This window comes from Aulostomus chinensis, chromosome 3, assembly GCF_037954235.1.
Source record: "Aulostomus chinensis isolate RoL2024-O1b breed Wild chromosome 3, RoL_Achi_v1.0, whole genome shotgun sequence".
Lineage (NCBI taxonomy): Eukaryota > Metazoa > Chordata > Actinopteri > Syngnathiformes > Aulostomidae > Aulostomus > Aulostomus chinensis.
The window spans coordinates 12163267-12177425 of record NC_141322.1 but is presented as its reverse complement, the minus strand read 5'-3'; the positions used below and the strand labels follow the sequence as shown (position 1 = coordinate 12177425).

General features: G+C 43.7%; 1 protein-coding gene across 4 annotated transcripts in view; it reads right to left on the bottom strand.

Annotated features, from left to right (window-relative positions):
- Window positions 1–14159, bottom strand: part of prickle2b (prickle homolog 2b) — an 86292-nt gene that overhangs the window by 13463 nt on the left and 58670 nt on the right. For 2 of the 4 annotated variants that reach the window (XM_086198677.1, XM_086198676.1), the window contains exon 1: window positions 4743–5221. The exons of the other annotated variants lie outside the window; for them this stretch is intronic. The gene's annotated coding sequence lies outside the window, so the exon portion shown is untranslated. Of the gene's footprint in view, window positions 1–4742; window positions 5222–14159 lie in introns of those variants that run through there. 4 annotated transcript variants of the gene reach the window in all.

The following is a 14159-nucleotide window of genomic DNA, read 5'->3' as shown; positions in this document are numbered from 1 at the left end:
GAAAGCAGTACTGTACAAACAAACACACACACACACACACACACACACACACACACACACACACACACACACACACACACACACACACACACACACCTATGTGTAGCACAGGGTTAGCAAGAAACATTAGCAGCTGCTAAGCCAGGACAATGATCCACTCTCATTAGTCAAGCAGCTCCACCCAGCTGTAAAATGGAAAGTATCAATTTCCATAGAAAAGATGATTGGGAGTGTTTGACGCTGACTCTCCTCCTCCTCCTCCTCCTCCTCCTCTTTCATCTCCAGGTGTGTCAAGAGAGTCATAAAGGGAGTTGTTATGTTTCACACACTCAAACATCTATTCGAGAGTGTTGTCACAAAAAAACAACAGCTATGGATTACTCTTTGGAGAGACATTTAACTTGTGAGACATCTCAAACCAAAAGCAGAACAGGATGTGGGTGAAATTCCTCAGTGCATAGATTAAAATCCAGATCTAGGCCACCTTTACTTGCTCTGTGGGCTTGACACGCTGCATGCATACAGATTCCCGTGTCCGTGACAGCTCTAAGCCTCCCAATGAAGAGGAAACTCTGGGTGGCCACAAGGTCGCATCCCACTAACCCTTGTTGCCCCTCAGGCGGCCCAAACAGGGAGACAATCTCATTACCTTCCCAGACGGACGCCTGCCTGTCTGACAGGGAAGCTTAAAGACACTGAGGACACTGTTTGACAGAGCGACAGCTTGGCTGCTTGAGGATGTGTTAATGTAAAGTGCTTGGAACGCAAAGCAAGTGGAGAGCTGCCAGAGACTCACCTTGTCTCTTGTTCAAACTTCCTGTCCAAGGTTTAGTCTTGGCTAACAAAGCACCGCAGTGTATTTGGCTAAACACTGATGGATTCTGATGACAGAACGAACACGAGACATGCTACACAACCTCTTGCAGCTCTCCAAGTAAAACATTCCCCTGCGACATGCCACAACTGGTCATATGACATATAAGGATACAAATGTAAAGGTCTCAAGCTGGATGAATGCTCCATCAGCACTTGAGATTCCTTACCATCCGCCAGAAGCCTGACTGCCTATTACTGTCATCTCCAGCTTTCAACGCGCCCCGAGCAGAAAGGCAGACATCTGCAATTTCTGCTGCCATTGTGGAAGGGCAAGCCACAGGGTTCACCAACTGAATCCATAAATATTAGCAAACCACACGCGGTGGCCAGATATGACGTCGGTGAATACTGATGGAAATGATAAATGAACACAGCCATCACAGCTGTCAAGCCAGCTGAATGCTACGTTGGTGTTTGGCAAATCTCCTTCCCATTTAGGAGGGAGCGACAGCCAGGGGCAACGCCGTCTCCCTCGCCGCAGCCCTGCATCTTCACTGTCACGGGTAATTTAATGCAGACAAACAAACGTGGATGAGAACACGCTCACTCAGGTTCGCTAAGAGAATTTAATGTGCAAACTAATATATGTGATGAAGGAATTCAGGAGGTATGTACATCTCTCACGCTGTTCTGACATCATGCCAGGTGATGTCCAGCTACTTCTGCCTTTGGGTGAGGAGGAGCTCTTACAGATAAGCGCATACAAATAGCCTGCGGGGACCTGAAGGGAAACATTTCACACCGCATTCCTTCTTGGAGGATACATCTCAACGTCCTGTGCCTCAAAGTCAAACTCCACAGAGACGAAAACAGGCTCCGACCCACCCTCTAAATCCAGATGTTTGATGACCTTCCCCTAGTGATTCACCTCGTAAACATCTGATCTCCCCACATCAGCACTGGCAGAGATACTGGAGGCCTACAGAGGCCGGCTGCTCCTCCCCTTCTATACACGAGTCGCCTCATGCAAATGCCTGGGATTTCCCCTCGACTGAAACCTAATCCCAGAGCTTCCCCTTGTAATCTACATGATTTCAATTAGAAGAGTTTGGGAATATAAATCAGGTACATCACTGTCGACTCAGAAATGACTCCAAGGTAGAGCGTAGGAAGTAAAACAGGCTTGAGTTTTTTTGTTTTTTTTAACTGAACCTCTCCGTCATGCAGGGAGATTTAAACACTGACAGACCACTGGTCAGCCAGAGGCAGAGGTTCACAGACCGGGGGGTATTTGGAGGGACAGTAATCCCCGTGACAATGATGTCAGTGGACAATCATTCACCATTTCAGGTTAATTATCGTCTGTTTCTTTAGATTAGCCCCGTAACCTTGGCAACAGGTTGTTTTAATAGGTAACTAGTGTCTGATAGGCTGAGGCCAACCCTGCAGGATAATTAGCGTGCATGCTCTGAAGTCTGGCCGAACAAACTGTCATGAAGGCGTGTTTTAAACCAATAAAATGAAGAAAGAAGCTCGATTTACATAAATGGAAAAAAAGGTCAGAGGATCAGTCAACCCAGGCTTTAGAAAAACATTTGACGGTATTTTATTTGAAACTGGTCATAAAAGTTTAACCTAAGAGTTTGAAGCTGGAGTCCAATACCAAGATCATGCATGAGCAACTCCCTAAACCATTGCTGCTTTTCCATGGCATCACTCTCCACGGTCAGATTATAATCCCATCTCTAAATGGCAGCTCTACACAAACGCGGGCAGATGAGAGCGCAGAGAGGAGAGAACAGCTGGGTGCCCGCTGAAGCCAAGTCTTTTATTTTTTCTTCTCTCGTTCGTCTATGCTTTTGTTTTCTTTGGAGGAAGACAAGGGCAAACATCTTTTCAACCTTTCAAGTCCTGGTGGGGGCAACATGTCTTTCCAGGGTCTAGAAGTCGTCGGAAATCTCTGGAGATTTAATGAGTCGCTCTTTTTCGACCGAAGTACAAGGATACAAAATCTATACCTGCACTTGGATGCCATTAGGATTTAATCACAGTTCAAACATGAGTGGAGGTGTTCCTGACAAGAATCAGGCTGGACGGAGATGTTTTCCATTAGCGGCCAATTAGTAACAACCAGATGCGACGTGTTCCTGACTACAGAGATTAGGCCAGCATCCACCTGTCATAACAGATTACTGAGAACCACAGTCCTGTCCGCTTGTTAGTGTAGCCTCTGGCCCATTAGCCCCAACCAGACCAATGATCTGCTGCACTTATGACCAAAATATTACAAACTGGTTTGCATTCAATTAAAAAAAAAAAGAGGCTGAAAAAATTCCACATCTCAGGCTCAGGTGACACACCTCAAGGATTATTAACCATATTTTGGGATTAGGTGAAATAATTCTTAGTCATAAAGGGAGGTGGACATTTCGGGGGCTATAATCTTCAAAATATATAATTACATCCACTTTTTGATCGCCAATAAAGATCATGCCACTTATGGCTACATCTTTTAGTCTCATCAGCGGCGGAATCATGATTTATTAATGTTGTTCAGTACAGTAGAACGCCACTGGATTTAGACATGCTAACGCACTTACCCACAACCAATAGCTGACGCAGCAGAAGCCTGGAACTAGCGGGGTCAACTGAGCCTGTGACTTCACGCAACGGAGACACAAAACTGCACACCCACATGCACATGGATGGACACCAAAGAAAACACATGTCCAGACTCAACAGGCGAGACATTTCAGCCAGAATTTCTTTTCCTCTCTCTGTTCCATCAAGTCATTGAAGTCTACATTTCCCCCTACTTTCTAAGAATTAAAGGGGCGTTTGCACAAGTACCAAGAATTTTACTTAACATCAGACAGGGATGCTTTTCCCCCTCAGATCCACTGTAGTGGAGCTTGAACCGCAGAACTTCTTCGTTCAGCATTGACTTGTTCCATAAAGTGAAAATGCGGTGAATGGGAAGAGAGGGACTCAAGTAAGGAAAAGTGCTTCCAAGAAAACCTCCCTGTGCTCCGGGCTTCAGACCATGCTGACTGGAAACTGCCCGCCAACAAACAGCAGCATGTATTAAAGGGCTCTAGGGTCCGTGTTGCTAATGAAACACTTTAGAGGAATTCTCACCACAAATCCGTCATATTGGAATATTAAGTGGGATCTTTTTTTGCCAAGTCTCAGTGGGAAAAAAGCAGTAAGCGATACTGAAATGTCAGGAATCGTGGTTGTGTGCCAGCTCAGCTTTTACAGTCGCGGCACTCAGACCTGCAACAAGCTGCTCAAGTGTCAATCAAGCTATGAGCCAATCACGTGACCCTTTACGCTAGTAACCTCTAACCCCTTAACAACTCAGTAAGTCTGAATTGACTCTTGTCGTCATCTCGGTGAGACAACAGCAATGAAGCTGCGCCACTTGTGACAACTTCAGCAAACTCTTACGAATCCTACATGCGAGAATAACATGCAGGCGAAACACGGTGGACCAGAGGAAAGGAGAAGTCAGAAGCCTGTTGTTCTTTTCCGTGCCTGTAGTAATTTACAAAGCAGCCGACAGTCCATATGTCACAAAGGCTGCGCAACAAAAGACTTTCTGGCTGGAAGGCGCACAGTAGCCTGACCACTGCGCTCCAGGGGGGGGTGGGGGATACAAACCAGCGAGAACACGTCCGTAGAGGGAGAATTACAAGTCCAACAACTCCGCGTTTCTTTGGCTATTTCTTTGGGGAAAAAAGTCATAGCTAACTGAATTGACTTTGCAGGAGCGAAATAATCTTGAATAAAACTGGCAGCCAGCTGTAAAATGGTAACCCTTCAAGTTTTCCTTAAAGCTCATCTCTTCCGTTACGCACAAAATGCCCCCAAAGGGCTCGCCGCAGCAGCTCCGACAGGACAGAAATCAATAGTCTGCTGCTTACCTTCTCAGAAACTGTGGCAGAGTGGAGCCATAGCTTTGACCTCGGCGCTGAAGATGTTAAAAAAGCCTACGTCTTCCTCATCCCAGTAACGGTAACGCTCCTCAACAACGCCGCCGCTCTGCCACGAAAACAGCGCGCTGCGACCCGCTGCTGGCGTGGACACCCTCCGCTACATCCACCCCGTCCCTTTAAAAAGCTTTTGTCAGCCTTCTGCTCTCTGCAGACACACTCAAGTTCTACAGATGAGCAGAGCGCGTCAGCCAGGAGCCAACTTTCAGTGCGTAAAAACAAAAAAGTCCCATTTCCAGAGATCCGATCCGAGAGAGAGAGAAAGAGAGAGAGGGAGAGAGAGAGAATGCAGAGAAGGTTTTCACTCCCAAAGAAGGGAAAAAAACAACAGAAATGTCCTTTGTTTGTAACATTAAACTACGCCGGAGAGTGAGACGTACGGAGCTCTCCAGCCTCCGAGCTCTGTACTGACCGACCCGCAGCGCTTTAATCTTAAACCGGTGTCAAGCAACTATAATAACACGACCGCTTCCGGTTGAAACCTTCACAACAAAGGCACCGATGTAAGCGCTCTGGTTATTTTAAAACTCGTCCCCTACAGCAGAATATAATGTCATACAGTAATTAATATCATAGCTGCTCTGCTGTAACTCATAAAATTGGGTCTGTACATTCAAAACTTTCATATTAAAATACAATTTAATATGTAATGAATTCCCTTCAATTTGGCAAACTGCAAGCCTTAAGAAAAATATTTATTCTAAATATTATTTAATTTTTTTTTTCAGATTTTAGCGTGACTGTAATCACCATCTGCTGAGAAAACAGCAGAGACAATGAAGCACGATGACAAAAGAAATATTATGTAGTTGGAATACATATGAAAATGATGTTGAAAGCAAACGTATGTAACGTTATCAACACAACCTACACACTCATTCGTAGCAAACGTGGATCCTGGGTGATTCTTTTGTAAATGGTTTTGCTACAAATGTGTAGTGTTTGATGAGCTGCACACAAAACCAGAGTACATGATATATGTCAGTAAGTAAGAGAGTATTACCATACACTGACGATTTTGCAAGTTTGATCACGTTTATTTCAAAGGAATAGTTGTTAACTTCCTATTTTAGGTTGGAATTTCACTGGCTGACTTGACACACACACACACACACACACACACACACACACACACTCTCTCTGTCTCTCTCTCTCTCTCTCCTCTCCCCTTGGTGCATACTAATACTCAGGAGTGATGTCAGCAAGTCAGCATCCCAACACTGGTATAATTAGCAGAGTAAATGTCGGCTCTTCTGACATCATTTGCATGTGAATCAAACCATTTCCCTGAATCAACTGGCCTGGGGAGGGAGGGAGAGCAACAGAGAGAGAGAGGGGGGGGGGGGGAGCTGCAGGGGGCTGACCTGCATTGGGAATCGGGGAGGCGACCTGCTGTAAACAAAACAGTGCTGTTTAACATAAGAAATGGACATTAGCTGGAGAAAGTACAAAAGGCTTCCAGACCAATGAATGGAAAACTAATGTCAAGCCAATTTAGCGTTCATCTGGGAGTATTTTGGGGTCAAATTATTTGCTAAACAATTATTAAGTAGTTGACGAATAGTTGACCTTTGTGTAATAAATGCATTATGTACTCGTGTTGCACATTCTTAATTAACCAGAATGCAGGCAGCTCTGGAGAGCCCAATTAAATCAGAGCACTGATCATCACACACAGTCATTTAGCCGAGCCAACCACCAACACTGCCGCTATTTTGGCTCCTTCATAATCTCTCGAGCATAATTCCATCTCGCCTCTCTCATTGCTGAGTGGTGGGAGTAGAGAACCATGTCCCGCTGCTCCTCCTCATCTGCTTGTGTTACGCACAATGTGTCAATAAAAAGGGAAAAAGTCCAAAGATGGAACAAAATCAAAAAAAGAAAAAAAAAATTCTGGCAATTAAATCTGAACAGATTTGCGGAAGGATGACAGCATACAAGTTTGTTAGAGAGTAATGAAATCCCAATTTCCTTTTCCAAAAGTACCCTGAGACTGCCTCATGAACAAACACCAACAGAGGAAACAAACGACAAATGGAAGAGAGGAAGGTAAAAAAAAAAAAGAAAAACCCTGCGTCCTTCCGAAATGACGTCTGCATGAGTAGGATTATTTTGTGAAGGACAGCGCTGCCGTCTTCTTCTCTCCTCATGACCTCTTCCACTGCTATTTTCCCCACTCAAAGATGCCTTTTCTTTCACATGTAGAGAGGCGATTTGCCTCGTACGTAAGACCCAGCATTTGATGGCAACCCCTTCAGAAATGTAAGAATGGCCTTTAAAACTCTGACGACCTGTAAATAACAGTCTACGCCATGGCAGTGGTCTGGTTTACATCAAGATTCTCTGATCCACATTTTGAGGAATTGCATCAGACAAGGTTGATGGGAACAGCAAAATGAAAATAAAACAAAAAGACTTTTGCAAAAATGTTCATACACTTGCTTGATTTTCTTTTTTCCTTTTCAAGAATAAAGCAAATGTGCCCAACAGCAGGTAGAAACCCCACCCTCGAACGAGCTCTATGAAGTGCAAGTCTCACTCGTGCGACTGACCCGCCGTTCCCACTGCAGACGTCTTCACCGACGTTCCCAAACTTCACCTTCATCCCTGCACAGCTTGCAAGACGGCTATAAGCTGGTCAGAAAAATGACAGTTTGCCCAACTGAAGGTTGTTCCTCTCCACCTGTCCCCATTTTCTTCTTCTACGCTGTTGTTACAGCAGCACCCACGCATGAGCTTGCCAGTACCACCATCTTCTGACGGCATTATGGAGCCTATTTGATTCACTTCAAACCAGTTGATGGGAACATACCTTATACACGATTCCTTTTTTGTTACATATCCAGTTGGTTTAAATTCTGAGTGACATTTCAGTGGAAATACAATCACAGTCTTTTACTTGCAGCAACCACAGGAGCTGATGTGGGGGTTTGTTTCGCCTTCCGTACGTTGTTCCATTCGGATATACTGCACATTTTAACATAACCTTTTAAGAAATTCTACTTAAGAAAGTGCAAATGTGTATTTTTGCCATATATGACTGACTACTGCGAACACAGAATTTTCTTTATTCCATCTTATAGAGCTTCTTTCATTCAGCCCATATCAAGCTTGTATCGATGAGCACCAATTATCGGGAGAATATTCTCACAACCTGGCTGAGATAGGAGTTTGCTACTCTCACGCTTTAATGAGCAGAAGTCCTACCTTTGAACTGGGGCTTTTGCCCTCCTATTAAATTATTACGGTGTGAAATTATGCTCTGAATAAAATCAATTCATTTCCTTGCAAGTGAAATTTGTCTTTATTTGATAATGCCAGTTAAATGCTCACTTGATCCAAACTTAATTGGAAAAGATGTTTCCATTTGCAATGGAGCAGCAGATGGAAAGAACCAAAAAAAAAAAAACTACGCAAAGCCACGTTTCTCAGATTTTGAAGTCTCCATCAGTCAAAAGTGATAATTCAGAATGAGCTTTATGCCTGCGTGGATCCCAGGCCATGAGCCGAACTAAGCCTCTGTTCAGACTTGGCACTGACACGCCCAGAGTGACCTGATAAGAAGTGGGCAGCTTTAAGAATGTGCATTTCCACCTGTGTCTCCAAATGCATCTCTAGCAGTGACTTGTGATCTTACGTCTCAGTTTGATATTTACATAAACACATATATTGTTTCCATTTGTATTTGGAGGGATCAGATGCGACATTTTGCGTTTACCTCAAGGGACTTGAGCAAGTACAACGCTCGCATTGGTTTTTCTTCGGCATTTGGATAATCTGACTGGAGAGAGTTGCAACAAAGTTATTTTCCCCATGAACACAGTTGGTTGGAAATTAAAAGCAGGCCAAGATGTTTGACGCACTTGTACGAGGTCTCTATGGGTTTCTTGAAATCAGATGTTATATAATAACAACATTCTGCTGTTGGCACACAAAGAGGACTTCAGTGGATTAGGTGGTCCTTCAATGTGGATAAATTTATGTTCACACTACTCAAAGATTTAGGCAATCGGATCTTAATGCGAAGGGCTTCCCACCTGTGCTGAGAGCTGTCCGCTTGAGACCGGACCAGTCGGGACGCATCTTAGTACCAGGTCTGAAAGTAGAGGCCGTGTTGGGCGACATGCCACAGATAGCATTGCATCTACAGACTCCTGGCATGCACTGAGCCTCAGCTTGGTAATTTTAGACAGAGGGCTAAACAGGTTTACTCCCTTCTGAGGCATGCATAAGCATACTGTGTCTTTTGTTTCTATCAAAGCACAGGATGAGCGATATTATAACTACATGTTACTCCGGGGCCTATCTGAAGAATGTAAGAAAGTTATAGCGCCTGGATGGATCTTATCCTACACGAACATTATTCACGTCTTACCAAGGAAGGAATTGATTTATATGCCGTCTGATATGGTCAGAAAACACTGCTGATAAATCACTGCCTTTATCTCAATTTGAAAAGCGGCCAACATCCCAACATGGCTTCCTCATCTTTATTTCTCATCTGCTTTTTTAGGAACACCAGTCTGCTCCACTTTCATGTGGCAAATGCTGATGGCTATCACTCTAGAGTCAACACGCAAGGCAGCTGGGAGTCACCCCAACAGCTGAAAGCCAAGACATGTTGAGAGGGAGGGAGGCTGCTTCCTCTCCCATAGAATTTTTCTTCCCACTGATGGAAAATGTTTATTAAGCAAATTTCAGATTACCCTAAATCTCGTTTTGGGCTGACTGCTCAACTGGTGCTCCAGGCCATTTAACGTACTGATGGCAGCAATGATGTTGTGGGAGGGTGTCATCCTCGCACCAGGTACAGTACGACATTCCCCAGCAACTCAGCTTGCTAGTATTTGCTACCAGCCAATTAACAACAACAACAAAACCTCATTGTAGCTTTCTTTAGATTATCATTGCTTCAATACTAATTGAGAAATTAAAGCACTTGTATTGCTGATCCTCTGTCTCCAAAAAAGCAAAAAATGCTCACGTGATCATAAGCTCTCCAGAACCACAAAGCAAAAATTGGTAACGAGCTTAAAGTTTAAAAAGGAAGTATCTGCAAAATAAAGTACTTTTTCACATAGAATGGTATTTTCAACCCCCTCTAAACCGTGTTGACTGAATTCACATTTCGAAAACACGGATGAAGGAATTCCTAAAGGGCAGTATAAGGGCATGGCTGGTTTTCTCAATCTGACACTGTTGATCAGTATGGTTGGAGGGACTTGACATTCAGTGGGGTTTTTTGGGGTTTTTTTGGGGGGGGGGGGCTGGACAGTAATTATTTAAATTAAAAACACAATGACCTACCCTGTTACCACGACATGTTTGTGCTTTGGCCTAACTGCTTTGCCCAGACAGCAGATTTATTCCGATAGAGAACCAGGGGCTCACTGTGGATCCTCCTGGTCTGTACCCATGTTCCCACCAGATAAGTGGCCATTATTCAACCCATGTTGAACATTAACTGGATTAATGCTGCACGGGTGGAGGGGTGAAATTGTATTTGACCAAAGGGAGGAAATGGCAAGGAAATGAGGAGAGCAGCCAGCTTGGCTGAAATTCTAATTAGCTTGGGGGTTCGTTAGCACACAAACTCCACTCATGCAAGCGGCAGAGGCCTTGCTGATACAGAGGACTGGGTACGATTTTAAGCCAGAGAGGACAAAGTAACGGGGGAAAGAAAAGGAGAGAAGGGGGGAGAGAAAGACTGGGCATGGACAATTAGTTTCAAGCATTAAGACCCAGGGAAAGGAGGCGACCTTGTAGCATCACTCCTCAAGGGGACTGGATCTATTTCTGCCAATCCTGGCTCACTTACACAAGAGCTCTTCATCAGAGAGGAAAAACACACTCCTGCATGAGTCCTGCACTTCAGTCTAGCCATCAGACCATCCATCTCCTGCGTAGAAAGCACTCTCCAGGGTGACACAGCTCAGTTTCCAGCTAACTGTGCCCAACAATGGCGGTTTGTCAATGAGTTTTTCTCAGCCATACTGTACATGTGGATTCTGATTCAAAACATAACTAGGTCATGCTCTAGTTAAAAGAAACAAGGAAAAGGGAGGAACACTTATAGGAAGTAAAGAAATACTCTCGTGGATACAGTGGGATCCGAGGAATGGCAAAAAAAAGACAATGAAACATGTGTTTTCCTTTTATGATTCCAGTGTCAAGGAATTAAAAAAAGACATATTAAAGAAGTAATTTTGCTCTCTGAGAGCTCAACATTCAAATCTTTGCAGGAATATCATCTTCAAAAAAAAGTCATACACGTAGTCACCCAATTATCTCCCAGCAGCACATAAAGCCACAGCAGTGAAGCAGAATGATCCCGTGCCTCCATGAATGAAGGAGCCACCTCCAAACCTCCCACACTCAACACCCTGCAGCCATGTTTCTGACTCAACTCTCTCTCGCTCAGCCTCCACTGATGTTCCTCTTCCTCACCTTGTCATCAAGACCCAGATGAGTGCTGTGGGTGTCAATGCCAACTCTCTCTCTCTCTCTCTCTCTCTCTCTCTTTCGCTCGCTCTCTCTGTTTATTTCATTCATATAAATTTCTTCTTCAACTAAACCTCTTTTGAATTTAATTTCTGGGGCTCTACTTAACAATCCAAGTCCTGGCCCTTGCCTGTGGCCACAATAACATACTGACTGACCAGATGTTCCATCATTAATAATGAATATTAGCATACTCATTATTTCAACCACAATTGCAGGGTAGCAGCCTTAGTCATGATATATGATCTTAGCTTTTATTTTCAGAGGGTTGGATAAAGCCACACTGACACAAAAGCCTTTATGTGGAGTTTGAGGCTTTGTATGAAGTCTTCTTTAGAGGGATCCCAGGTAAGCTGAATATATATCCAGTTGTTAAGCCACTGGAGTCAGTATGATATTTGCCGGGGCTTCTTAAAGTACCATAATGTTAAATTCAGTCCTAAAATGCGATAAAAATAAAAGTGAAAGAGAAAGTTAGGAATAAGAGGACAGTCTTTGCGATTGTGATTGAACACTTTTCTTTTGCCAAGTCGGTGGTTTTCATGCCCCATTCTCCAGATCTCTCTGCGTAATAGTTTAAACTCAAACATTTACTTAAATAAACTCCAGCACTCAACTATGTCAAGTTTAAATATTTAGCTTAAAATGACTTGTGTGTAGAGCAGGGGCGGACAGGATTCGGTCCACGCTGGGACATGCTAGAAAAATGTATATGAATGTGGTACTTTGCTTCTGTAACCATGAGTTTGGTTTTCAATTCGTTGTCAACACATTTCAGTGGGATGGATGAAAGAGGTTGTTTCAACACACTGACTGATGGATGTCTTGAGTTTTTAAATCATGAAACCAGACACTGTTTATGTGTGGGTAAACGAATGCATGACAACAAGCGGAATTGTAAAATTGGGTTTAATTTCCTTCATACTGGAGCCTGAAGAACTACTACAAGTATGGCAGTTTAAGATTCAAAGACTTTACATGTTCGTGAAGATTTTTTAATTAGTGGCTAAACTGGAGGAATACTTTCACATTCATAACACACACACACACATCCTTGTACTTATATCTTTGTGAGGACTTTCATTCACATAATACACTCCCTAGCCCCTCACCCTAAACTTAATCATCTCAACTGACTGCCTGACCCTAACCTTGACCCTAAACCTAACCAGAACCTGATTCTAACCTCAACCCTAAAACCAAGTCTTGACCTTCAAATGGCCCTCTGAAGATGTGAGGACCGGCTAAAATGTCCTCACTCTGTTGGTTAAATACACACACACACACACACACACACACACACACACACACACACACACACACACACACACACACACACCTATGACCAAAGACATAGCAGACACAAAGAGTCTGGTAGATTAATCAGAAATCTGTAAAAGGGCAGCTGAAAGATATGAGGCTTAACCCTGTTGACACACTGGAAATGTGAAAAATATAACCTGAGCACTTCCCTTCATCACCTGCTATGTAGAACGATGAAGGGAAAACCAGTTGCTGCTTTGAAATCTTGATGCAGCAAAGAAAGGTTAATTTGACAAATGAGGATGTGTTTGCCTTTACAGTCGGCTTTGGCAGCCTGCACCGGCTCCTACTGAGTGATTATTTAAATAATTACACTTTTTTTTCTTCTACCTTGACTTATCTTACCTAGAATGACCAAAACTGAGGCATTATAGCAGTTTCATATCAGTTCTCATGCTGCATAATGCGAAGAAGACACCTTGACTTGAATCCAGATTTACACACTTTCTTTTCATGAAAAAAGTTTAAAAGTGACATAACTGATCAAATTTGACTCGCCATACACCATCATGTGACGTGTAAATTCTCAAAGTGGGAAACGCTCTTTGGTCTCATTCAAGCTCTCTAAAGCCCCGCTTGATCAGGTCTGTGACGGCGTGATCAGACTCGACTGACTGGCATTAAAGCAAAAATCACTGTCAATCAGATTTGAGTGTGAACGTCACTCTTACTCAGACAGAGCAAATTCTGTGTTCGTGGCCTGTATAGTGAGAAGCTGGATTCAGACAAACACAGAAAGAAATACTGAAACAATTGAAGACTGAGTGGATCTGGGATGGTGGCACATTGTCACTTGTTTCACTGCAGTAATCCTCTCCACAGATGTCCCTCTCACGAGACAACTGTATGTTTATTTACAGCTGAGTTCTCCAGACAGGAAGTGAATGAGCTGCGCTAAAAGAAAGAGATAATCTCTTGATGAGATCATGGTGGCATATCGGGAAAAAATAAAAGGAGATTAAACTCAAATCTGATTTCACGCGAAGGGAGTCACTGAATACAGATATATAAGAGACCGATAAAACCATGGAGACCATATTCTGAAAGCCTGCGCAGACTCATCACGGGTCAGTTTTGGTCAAATAACAGAGATTCATTTTGAACTAATTCCCTCATACCTCTGTTTAATCTCATTATACTATTTACCCCAACACAGAGGGATGGAGGGAAAGCAGATCTCTCTCGCTCACACACACGCACGCACACACACACACACACACACACACACACACACACACACACACACACACACACACACACACACACACACACACACCCTGTCCATGACAATACAGCTCCCACCGTTGTCTCCTCCCAGAATCTTGGAGGTTATGGATCGGAGGAGAAATTACCATTATGTGTGTGACAGGCTTGCGGTGTTGGAGGATGAGGACGTGAACCAGGGGCTTATTGACTGATCACAGCTGAGAACTGAGACTGTAGGCACGTAGAAGAATGCAGAGAAGGCACAAGAGGAGGAATGAGTCACACTGAGCCATCAACACCCACTGTGATCACGCTCAC